General features: G+C 41.3%; 28 non-coding genes across 28 annotated transcripts; all 28 read right to left on the bottom strand.

Moving 5' to 3' along the window:
* Positions 1–156: 156 nt before the first annotated feature.
* Positions 157–228, bottom strand: trnaq-cug (transfer RNA glutamine (anticodon CUG)). The gene has a single exon. It is a non-coding gene; the product is annotated as a tRNA-Gln (tRNA).
* Positions 229–343: 115 nt separating this feature from the next.
* Positions 344–415, bottom strand: trnaq-uug (transfer RNA glutamine (anticodon UUG)). The gene has a single exon. It is a non-coding gene; the product is annotated as a tRNA-Gln (tRNA).
* A 412-nt stretch (positions 416–827) lies between these two features.
* trnaq-cug (transfer RNA glutamine (anticodon CUG)) lies at positions 828–899 on the bottom strand. Its single transcript has one exon. It is a non-coding gene; the product is annotated as a tRNA-Gln (tRNA).
* A 115-nt stretch (positions 900–1014) lies between these two features.
* On the bottom strand, positions 1015–1086 carry trnaq-uug (transfer RNA glutamine (anticodon UUG)). Its single transcript has one exon. It is a non-coding gene; the product is annotated as a tRNA-Gln (tRNA).
* Positions 1087–1498: 412 nt separating this feature from the next.
* On the bottom strand, positions 1499–1570 carry trnaq-cug (transfer RNA glutamine (anticodon CUG)). Its single transcript has one exon. It is a non-coding gene; the product is annotated as a tRNA-Gln (tRNA).
* A 115-nt stretch (positions 1571–1685) lies between these two features.
* Positions 1686–1757, bottom strand: trnaq-uug (transfer RNA glutamine (anticodon UUG)). The gene has a single exon. It is a non-coding gene; the product is annotated as a tRNA-Gln (tRNA).
* A 412-nt stretch (positions 1758–2169) lies between these two features.
* trnaq-cug (transfer RNA glutamine (anticodon CUG)) lies at positions 2170–2241 on the bottom strand. The gene has a single exon. It is a non-coding gene; the product is annotated as a tRNA-Gln (tRNA).
* A 115-nt stretch (positions 2242–2356) lies between these two features.
* On the bottom strand, positions 2357–2428 carry trnaq-uug (transfer RNA glutamine (anticodon UUG)). The gene has a single exon. It is a non-coding gene; the product is annotated as a tRNA-Gln (tRNA).
* A 412-nt stretch (positions 2429–2840) lies between these two features.
* Positions 2841–2912, bottom strand: trnaq-cug (transfer RNA glutamine (anticodon CUG)). The gene has a single exon. It is a non-coding gene; the product is annotated as a tRNA-Gln (tRNA).
* Positions 2913–3027: 115 nt separating this feature from the next.
* On the bottom strand, positions 3028–3099 carry trnaq-uug (transfer RNA glutamine (anticodon UUG)). Its single transcript has one exon. It is a non-coding gene; the product is annotated as a tRNA-Gln (tRNA).
* A 412-nt stretch (positions 3100–3511) lies between these two features.
* Positions 3512–3583, bottom strand: trnaq-cug (transfer RNA glutamine (anticodon CUG)). Its single transcript has one exon. It is a non-coding gene; the product is annotated as a tRNA-Gln (tRNA).
* A 115-nt stretch (positions 3584–3698) lies between these two features.
* On the bottom strand, positions 3699–3770 carry trnaq-uug (transfer RNA glutamine (anticodon UUG)). The gene has a single exon. It is a non-coding gene; the product is annotated as a tRNA-Gln (tRNA).
* A 412-nt stretch (positions 3771–4182) lies between these two features.
* Positions 4183–4254, bottom strand: trnaq-cug (transfer RNA glutamine (anticodon CUG)). Its single transcript has one exon. It is a non-coding gene; the product is annotated as a tRNA-Gln (tRNA).
* Positions 4255–4369: 115 nt separating this feature from the next.
* Positions 4370–4441, bottom strand: trnaq-uug (transfer RNA glutamine (anticodon UUG)). Its single transcript has one exon. It is a non-coding gene; the product is annotated as a tRNA-Gln (tRNA).
* Positions 4442–4853: 412 nt separating this feature from the next.
* trnaq-cug (transfer RNA glutamine (anticodon CUG)) lies at positions 4854–4925 on the bottom strand. The gene has a single exon. It is a non-coding gene; the product is annotated as a tRNA-Gln (tRNA).
* Positions 4926–5040: 115 nt separating this feature from the next.
* Positions 5041–5112, bottom strand: trnaq-uug (transfer RNA glutamine (anticodon UUG)). Its single transcript has one exon. It is a non-coding gene; the product is annotated as a tRNA-Gln (tRNA).
* A 412-nt stretch (positions 5113–5524) lies between these two features.
* trnaq-cug (transfer RNA glutamine (anticodon CUG)) lies at positions 5525–5596 on the bottom strand. Its single transcript has one exon. It is a non-coding gene; the product is annotated as a tRNA-Gln (tRNA).
* Positions 5597–5711: 115 nt separating this feature from the next.
* trnaq-uug (transfer RNA glutamine (anticodon UUG)) lies at positions 5712–5783 on the bottom strand. The gene has a single exon. It is a non-coding gene; the product is annotated as a tRNA-Gln (tRNA).
* Positions 5784–6195: 412 nt separating this feature from the next.
* trnaq-cug (transfer RNA glutamine (anticodon CUG)) lies at positions 6196–6267 on the bottom strand. Its single transcript has one exon. It is a non-coding gene; the product is annotated as a tRNA-Gln (tRNA).
* A 115-nt stretch (positions 6268–6382) lies between these two features.
* On the bottom strand, positions 6383–6454 carry trnaq-uug (transfer RNA glutamine (anticodon UUG)). The gene has a single exon. It is a non-coding gene; the product is annotated as a tRNA-Gln (tRNA).
* Positions 6455–6866: 412 nt separating this feature from the next.
* Positions 6867–6938, bottom strand: trnaq-cug (transfer RNA glutamine (anticodon CUG)). The gene has a single exon. It is a non-coding gene; the product is annotated as a tRNA-Gln (tRNA).
* A 115-nt stretch (positions 6939–7053) lies between these two features.
* trnaq-uug (transfer RNA glutamine (anticodon UUG)) lies at positions 7054–7125 on the bottom strand. The gene has a single exon. It is a non-coding gene; the product is annotated as a tRNA-Gln (tRNA).
* Positions 7126–7537: 412 nt separating this feature from the next.
* trnaq-cug (transfer RNA glutamine (anticodon CUG)) lies at positions 7538–7609 on the bottom strand. The gene has a single exon. It is a non-coding gene; the product is annotated as a tRNA-Gln (tRNA).
* A 115-nt stretch (positions 7610–7724) lies between these two features.
* trnaq-uug (transfer RNA glutamine (anticodon UUG)) lies at positions 7725–7796 on the bottom strand. Its single transcript has one exon. It is a non-coding gene; the product is annotated as a tRNA-Gln (tRNA).
* Positions 7797–8208: 412 nt separating this feature from the next.
* trnaq-cug (transfer RNA glutamine (anticodon CUG)) lies at positions 8209–8280 on the bottom strand. The gene has a single exon. It is a non-coding gene; the product is annotated as a tRNA-Gln (tRNA).
* Positions 8281–8395: 115 nt separating this feature from the next.
* Positions 8396–8467, bottom strand: trnaq-uug (transfer RNA glutamine (anticodon UUG)). Its single transcript has one exon. It is a non-coding gene; the product is annotated as a tRNA-Gln (tRNA).
* Positions 8468–8880: 413 nt separating this feature from the next.
* Positions 8881–8952, bottom strand: trnaq-cug (transfer RNA glutamine (anticodon CUG)). Its single transcript has one exon. It is a non-coding gene; the product is annotated as a tRNA-Gln (tRNA).
* A 115-nt stretch (positions 8953–9067) lies between these two features.
* On the bottom strand, positions 9068–9139 carry trnaq-uug (transfer RNA glutamine (anticodon UUG)). Its single transcript has one exon. It is a non-coding gene; the product is annotated as a tRNA-Gln (tRNA).
* Positions 9140–9316: the final 177 nt, after the last annotated feature.

Below are 9316 nucleotides of genomic sequence, written 5' to 3'. Positions count from 1 at the left end.
AAACGGTGTCAACTACCAGGCACTCATAGTATGCGTTTACCGTAGGCTAGCCATTCGTGCGTAACAAGAGTGCTTATCGACTCCCACCCACTTGTTTCTTTCACGCAACTATTTTAAAGTTGACAGGGGAGGAGTGTGTCACTGCAAAATCAAGGTAGGTCCTACCGAGATTTGAACTCGGATCGCAGGATTCAGAGTCCTGAGTGCTAACCATTACACCATAGAACCCTATACAGAGTATTTATTGTAGAGTTCCGATTTTACTGTCATTTGTACACCGGATAAACATCAGATTATGAGGTTTTTGGTTGGCCATGTGAATAATTCAGCACCAAAAATAGGAAGGTTCTACCGAGATTTGAACTCGGATCACTGGATTCAAAGTCCAGAGTGCTAACCATTACACCATAGAACCATATTCTAAATCCACATGGAAATTGAAAAAAAAAAATCTGCCTGTAATTAGCAACAGCGGACTGTCGTTCCTTCACGTGCTGCAAATACTTTCAACTGACAACAATATTTGGACAGCTATATTCTATTTCCACGAGGCAAATTAATTGACATGGTAGTATCGTCCAAGATTTAAACTCGGATTGTAGGATTCAGAGTCCTGAGAGATAACCTTTACAGCATAGAACCCTGTAGTCAATACTCTGTTTCCTGGCCAGAAACGGTGTCAACTACCAGGCACTCATAGTATGCGTTTACCGTAGGCTAGCCATTCGTGCGTAACAAGAGTGCTTATCGACTCCCACCCACTTGTTTCTTTCACGCAACTATTTTAAAGTTGACAGGGGAGGAGTGTGTCACTGCAAAATCAAGGTAGGTCCTACCGAGATTTGAACTCGGATCGCAGGATTCAGAGTCCTGAGTGCTAACCATTACACCATAGAACCCTATACAGAGTATTTATTGTAGAGTTCCGATTTTACTGTCATTTGTACACCGGATAAACATCAGATTATGAGGTTTTTGGTTGGCCATGTGAATAATTCAGCACCAAAAATAGGAAGGTTCTACCGAGATTTGAACTCGGATCACTGGATTCAAAGTCCAGAGTGCTAACCATTACACCATAGAACCATATTCTAAATCCACATGGAAATTGAAAAAAAAAAATCTGCCTGTAATTAGCAACAGCGGACTGTCGTTCCTTCACGTGCTGCAAATACTTTCAACTGACAACAATATTTGGACAGCTATATTCTATTTCCACGAGGCAAATTAATTGACATGGTAGTATCGTCCAAGATTTAAACTCGGATTGTAGGATTCAGAGTCCTGAGAGATAACCTTTACAGCATAGAACCCTGTAGTCAATACTCTGTTTCCTGGCCAGAAACGGTGTCAACTACCAGGCACTCATAGTATGCGTTTACCGTAGGCTAGCCATTCGTGCGTAACAAGAGTGCTTATCGACTCCCACCCACTTGTTTCTTTCACGCAACTATTTTAAAGTTGACAGGGGAGGAGTGTGTCACTGCAAAATCAAGGTAGGTCCTACCGAGATTTGAACTCGGATCGCAGGATTCAGAGTCCTGAGTGCTAACCATTACACCATAGAACCCTATACAGAGTATTTATTGTAGAGTTCCGATTTTACTGTCATTTGTACACCGGATAAACATCAGATTATGAGGTTTTTGGTTGGCCATGTGAATAATTCAGCACCAAAAATAGGAAGGTTCTACCGAGATTTGAACTCGGATCACTGGATTCAAAGTCCAGAGTGCTAACCATTACACCATAGAACCATATTCTAAATCCACATGGAAATTGAAAAAAAAAAATCTGCCTGTAATTAGCAACAGCGGACTGTCGTTCCTTCACGTGCTGCAAATACTTTCAACTGACAACAATATTTGGACAGCTATATTCTATTTCCACGAGGCAAATTAATTGACATGGTAGTATCGTCCAAGATTTAAACTCGGATTGTAGGATTCAGAGTCCTGAGAGATAACCTTTACAGCATAGAACCCTGTAGTCAATACTCTGTTTCCTGGCCAGAAACGGTGTCAACTACCAGGCACTCATAGTATGCGTTTACCGTAGGCTAGCCATTCGTGCGTAACAAGAGTGCTTATCGACTCCCACCCACTTGTTTCTTTCACGCAACTATTTTAAAGTTGACAGGGGAGGAGTGTGTCACTGCAAAATCAAGGTAGGTCCTACCGAGATTTGAACTCGGATCGCAGGATTCAGAGTCCTGAGTGCTAACCATTACACCATAGAACCCTATACAGAGTATTTATTGTAGAGTTCCGATTTTACTGTCATTTGTACACCGGATAAACATCAGATTATGAGGTTTTTGGTTGGCCATGTGAATAATTCAGCACCAAAAATAGGAAGGTTCTACCGAGATTTGAACTCGGATCACTGGATTCAAAGTCCAGAGTGCTAACCATTACACCATAGAACCATATTCTAAATCCACATGGAAATTGAAAAAAAAAAATCTGCCTGTAATTAGCAACAGCGGACTGTCGTTCCTTCACGTGCTGCAAATACTTTCAACTGACAACAATATTTGGACAGCTATATTCTATTTCCACGAGGCAAATTAATTGACATGGTAGTATCGTCCAAGATTTAAACTCGGATTGTAGGATTCAGAGTCCTGAGAGATAACCTTTACAGCATAGAACCCTGTAGTCAATACTCTGTTTCCTGGCCAGAAACGGTGTCAACTACCAGGCACTCATAGTATGCGTTTACCGTAGGCTAGCCATTCGTGCGTAACAAGAGTGCTTATCGACTCCCACCCACTTGTTTCTTTCACGCAACTATTTTAAAGTTGACAGGGGAGGAGTGTGTCACTGCAAAATCAAGGTAGGTCCTACCGAGATTTGAACTCGGATCGCAGGATTCAGAGTCCTGAGTGCTAACCATTACACCATAGAACCCTATACAGAGTATTTATTGTAGAGTTCCGATTTTACTGTCATTTGTACACCGGATAAACATCAGATTATGAGGTTTTTGGTTGGCCATGTGAATAATTCAGCACCAAAAATAGGAAGGTTCTACCGAGATTTGAACTCGGATCACTGGATTCAAAGTCCAGAGTGCTAACCATTACACCATAGAACCATATTCTAAATCCACATGGAAATTGAAAAAAAAAAATCTGCCTGTAATTAGCAACAGCGGACTGTCGTTCCTTCACGTGCTGCAAATACTTTCAACTGACAACAATATTTGGACAGCTATATTCTATTTCCACGAGGCAAATTAATTGACATGGTAGTATCGTCCAAGATTTAAACTCGGATTGTAGGATTCAGAGTCCTGAGAGATAACCTTTACAGCATAGAACCCTGTAGTCAATACTCTGTTTCCTGGCCAGAAACGGTGTCAACTACCAGGCACTCATAGTATGCGTTTACCGTAGGCTAGCCATTCGTGCGTAACAAGAGTGCTTATCGACTCCCACCCACTTGTTTCTTTCACGCAACTATTTTAAAGTTGACAGGGGAGGAGTGTGTCACTGCAAAATCAAGGTAGGTCCTACCGAGATTTGAACTCGGATCGCAGGATTCAGAGTCCTGAGTGCTAACCATTACACCATAGAACCCTATACAGAGTATTTATTGTAGAGTTCCGATTTTACTGTCATTTGTACACCGGATAAACATCAGATTATGAGGTTTTTGGTTGGCCATGTGAATAATTCAGCACCAAAAATAGGAAGGTTCTACCGAGATTTGAACTCGGATCACTGGATTCAAAGTCCAGAGTGCTAACCATTACACCATAGAACCATATTCTAAATCCACATGGAAATTGAAAAAAAAAAATCTGCCTGTAATTAGCAACAGCGGACTGTCGTTCCTTCACGTGCTGCAAATACTTTCAACTGACAACAATATTTGGACAGCTATATTCTATTTCCACGAGGCAAATTAATTGACATGGTAGTATCGTCCAAGATTTAAACTCGGATTGTAGGATTCAGAGTCCTGAGAGATAACCTTTACAGCATAGAACCCTGTAGTCAATACTCTGTTTCCTGGCCAGAAACGGTGTCAACTACCAGGCACTCATAGTATGCGTTTACCGTAGGCTAGCCATTCGTGCGTAACAAGAGTGCTTATCGACTCCCACCCACTTGTTTCTTTCACGCAACTATTTTAAAGTTGACAGGGGAGGAGTGTGTCACTGCAAAATCAAGGTAGGTCCTACCGAGATTTGAACTCGGATCGCAGGATTCAGAGTCCTGAGTGCTAACCATTACACCATAGAACCCTATACAGAGTATTTATTGTAGAGTTCCGATTTTACTGTCATTTGTACACCGGATAAACATCAGATTATGAGGTTTTTGGTTGGCCATGTGAATAATTCAGCACCAAAAATAGGAAGGTTCTACCGAGATTTGAACTCGGATCACTGGATTCAAAGTCCAGAGTGCTAACCATTACACCATAGAACCATATTCTAAATCCACATGGAAATTGAAAAAAAAAAATCTGCCTGTAATTAGCAACAGCGGACTGTCGTTCCTTCACGTGCTGCAAATACTTTCAACTGACAACAATATTTGGACAGCTATATTCTATTTCCACGAGGCAAATTAATTGACATGGTAGTATCGTCCAAGATTTAAACTCGGATTGTAGGATTCAGAGTCCTGAGTGATAACCTTTACAGCATAGAACCCTGTAGTCAATACTCTGTTTCCTGGCCAGAAACGGTGTCAACTACCAGGCACTCATAGTATGCGTTTACCGTAGGCTAGCCATTCGTGCGTAACAAGAGTGCTTATCGACTCCCACCCACTTGTTTCTTTCACGCAACTATTTTAAAGTTGACAGGGGAGGAGTGTGTCACTGCAAAATCAAGGTAGGTCCTACCGAGATTTGAACTCGGATCGCAGGATTCAGAGTCCTGAGTGCTAACCATTACACCATAGAACCCTATACAGAGTATTTATTGTAGAGTTCCGATTTTACTGTCATTTGTACACCGGATAAACATCAGATTATGAGGTTTTTGGTTGGCCATGTGAATAATTCAGCACCAAAAATAGGAAGGTTCTACCGAGATTTGAACTCGGATCACTGGATTCAAAGTCCAGAGTGCTAACCATTACACCATAGAACCATATTCTAAATCCACATGGAAATTGAAAAAAAAAAATCTGCCTGTAATTAGCAACAGCGGACTGTCGTTCCTTCACGTGCTGCAAATACTTTCAACTGACAACAATATTTGGACAGCTATATTCTATTTCCACGAGGCAAATTAATTGACATGGTAGTATCGTCCAAGATTTAAACTCGGATTGTAGGATTCAGAGTCCTGAGTGATAACCTTTACAGCATAGAACCCTGTAGTCAATACTCTGTTTCCTGGCCAGAAACGGTGTCAACTACCAGGCACTCATAGTATGCGTTTACCGTAGGCTAGCCATTCGTGCGTAACAAGAGTGCTTATCGACTCCCACCCACTTGTTTCTTTCACGCAACTATTTTAAAGTTGACAGGGGAGGAGTGTGTCACTGCAAAATCAAGGTAGGTCCTACCGAGATTTGAACTCGGATCGCAGGATTCAGAGTCCTGAGTGCTAACCATTACACCATAGAACCCTATACAGAGTATTTATTGTAGAGTTCCGATTTTACTGTCATTTGTACACCGGATAAACATCAGATTATGAGGTTTTTGGTTGGCCATGTGAATAATTCAGCACCAAAAATAGGAAGGTTCTACCGAGATTTGAACTCGGATCACTGGATTCAAAGTCCAGAGTGCTAACCATTACACCATAGAACCATATTCTAAATCCACATGGAAATTGAAAAAAAAAAATCTGCCTGTAATTAGCAACAGCGGACTGTCGTTCCTTCACGTGCTGCAAATACTTTCAACTGACAACAATATTTGGACAGCTATATTCTATTTCCACGAGGCAAATTAATTGACATGGTAGTATCGTCCAAGATTTAAACTCGGATTGTAGGATTCAGAGTCCTGAGTGATAACCTTTACAGCATAGAACCCTGTAGTCAATACTCTGTTTCCTGGCCAGAAACGGTGTCAACTACCAGGCACTCATAGTATGCGTTTACCGTAGGCTAGCCATTCGTGCGTAACAAGAGTGCTTATCGACTCCCACCCACTTGTTTCTTTCACGCAACTATTTTAAAGTTGACAGGGGAGGAGTGTGTCACTGCAAAATCAAGGTAGGTCCTACCGAGATTTGAACTCGGATCGCAGGATTCAGAGTCCTGAGTGCTAACCATTACACCATAGAACCCTATACAGAGTATTTATTGTAGAGTTCCGATTTTCCTGTCATTTGTACACCGGATAAACATCAGATTATGAGGTTTTTGGTTGGCCATGTGAATAATTCAGCACCAAAAATAGGAAGGTTCTACCGAGATTTGAACTCGGATCACTGGATTCAAAGTCCAGAGTGCTAACCATTACACCATAGAACCATATTCTAAATCCACATGGAAATTGAAAAAAAAAAATCTGCCTGTAATTAGCAACAGCGGACTGTCGTTCCTTCACGTGCTGCAAATACTTTCAACTGACAACAATATTTGGACAGCTATATTCTATTTCCACGAGGCAAATTAATTGACATGGTAGTATCGTCCAAGATTTAAACTCGGATTGTAGGATTCAGAGTCCTGAGTGATAACCTTTACAGCATAGAACCCTGTAGTCAATACTCTGTTTCCTGGCCAGAAACGGTGTCAACTACCAGGCACTCATAGTATGCGTTTACCGTAGGCTAGCCATTCGTGCGTAACAAGAGTGCTTATCGACTCCCACCCACTTGTTTCTTTCACGCAACTATTTTAAAGTTGACAGGGGAGGAGTGTGTCACTGCAAAATCAAGGTAGGTCCTACCGAGATTTGAACTCGGATCGCAGGATTCAGAGTCCTGAGTGCTAACCATTACACCATAGAACCCTATACAGAGTATTTATTGTAGAGTTCCGATTTTCCTGTCATTTGTACACCGGATAAACATCAGATTATGAGGTTTTTGGTTGGCCATGTGAATAATTCAGCACCAAAAATAGGAAGGTTCTACCGAGATTTGAACTCGGATCACTGGATTCAAAGTCCAGAGTGCTAACCATTACACCATAGAACCATATTCTAAATCCACATGGAAATTGAAAAAAAAAAATCTGCCTGTAATTAGCAACAGCGGACTGTCGTTCCTTCACGTGCTGCAAATACTTTCAACTGACAACAATATTTGGACAGCTATATTCTATTTCCACGAGGCAAATTAATTGACATGGTAGTATCGTCCAAGATTTAAACTCGGATTGTAGGATTCAGAGTCCTGAGTGATAACCTTTACAGCATAGAACCCTGTAGTCAATACTCTGTTTCCTGGCCAGAAACGGTGTCAACTACCAGGCACTCATAGTATGCGTTTACCGTAGGCTAGCCATTCGTGCGTAACAAGAGTGCTTATCGACTCCCACCCACTTGTTTCTTTCACGCAACTATTTTAAAGTTGACAGGGGAGGAGTGTGTCACTGCAAAATCAAGGTAGGTCCTACCGAGATTTGAACTCGGATCGCAGGATTCAGAGTCCTGAGTGCTAACCATTACACCATAGAACCCTATACAGAGTATTTATTGTAGAGTTCCGATTTTCCTGTCATTTGTACACCGGATAAACATCAGATTATGAGGTTTTTGGTTGGCCATGTGAATAATTCAGCACCAAAAATAGGAAGGTTCTACCGAGATTTGAACTCGGATCACTGGATTCAAAGTCCAGAGTGCTAACCATTACACCATAGAACCATATTCTAAATCCACATGGAAATTGAAAAAAAAAAATCTGCCTGTAATTAGCAACAGCGGACTGTCGTTCCTTCACGTGCTGCAAATACTTTCAACTGACAACAATATTTGGACAGCTATATTCTATTTCCACGAGGCAAATTAATTGACATGGTAGTATCGTCCAAGATTTAAACTCGGATTGTAGGATTCAGAGTCCTGAGTGATAACCTTTACAGCATAGAACCCTGTAGTCAATACTCTGTTTCCTGGCCAGAAACGGTGTCAACTACCAGGCACTCATAGTATGCGTTTACCGTAGGCTAGCCATTCGTGCGTAACAAGAGTGCTTATCGACTCCCACCCACTTGTTTCTTTCACGCAACTATTTTAAAGTTGACAGGGGAGGAGTGTGTCACTGCAAAATCAAGGTAGGTCCTACCGAGATTTGAACTCGGATCGCAGGATTCAGAGTCCTGAGTGCTAACCATTACACCATAGAACCCTATACAGAGTATTTATTGTAGAGTTCCGATTTTCCTGTCATTTGTACACCGGATAAACATCAGATTATGAGGTTTTTGGTTGGCCATGTGAATAATTCAGCACCAAAAATAGGAAGGTTCTACCGAGATTTGAACTCGGATCACTGGATTCAAAGTCCAGAGTGCTAACCATTACACCATAGAACCATATTCTAAATCCACATGGAAATTGAAAAAAAAAAATTCTGCGTGTAATTAGCAACAGCGGACTGTCGTTCCTTCACGTGCTGCAAATACTTTCAACTGACAACAATATTTGGACAGCTATATTCTATTTCCACGAGGCAAATTAATTGACATGGTAGTATCGTCCAAGATTTAAACTCGGATTGTAGGATTCAGAGTCCTGAGTGATAACCTTTACAGCATAGAACCCTGTAGTCAATACTCTGTTTCCTGGCCAGAAACGGTGTCAACTACCAGGCACTCATAGTATGCGTTTACCGTAGGCTAGCCATTCGTGCGTAACAAGAGTGCTTATCGACTCCCACCCACTTGTTTCTTTCACGCAACTATTTTAAAGTTGACAGGGGAGGAGTGTGTCACTGCAAAATCAAGGTAGGTCCTACCGAGATTTGAACTCGGATCGCAGGATTCAGAGTCCTGAGTGCTAACCATTACACCATAGAACCCTATACAGAGTATTTATTGTAGAGTTCCGATTTTCCTGTCATTTGTACACCGGATAAACATCAGATTATGAGGTTTTTGGTTGGCCATGTGAATAATTCAGCACCAAAAATAGGAAGGTTCTACCGAGATTTGAACTCGGATCACTGGATTCAAAGTCCAGAGTGCTAACCATTACACCATAGAACCATATTCTAAATCCACATGGAAATTGAAAAAAAAAAATTCTGCGTGTAATTAGCAACAGCGGACTGTCGTTCCTTCACGTGCTGCAAATACTTTCAACTGACAACAATATTTGGACAGCTATATTCTATTTCCACGAGGCAAATTAATTGACATGGTAGTATCGTCCAAGATTTAAAC

Source organism: Oncorhynchus kisutch, unplaced genomic scaffold, assembly GCF_002021735.2.
Source record: "Oncorhynchus kisutch isolate 150728-3 unplaced genomic scaffold, Okis_V2 scaffold1655, whole genome shotgun sequence".
Taxonomy (NCBI): Eukaryota; Metazoa; Chordata; class Actinopteri; order Salmoniformes; family Salmonidae; genus Oncorhynchus; species Oncorhynchus kisutch.
This window is presented reverse-complemented; position numbering and strand designations above follow the sequence as displayed.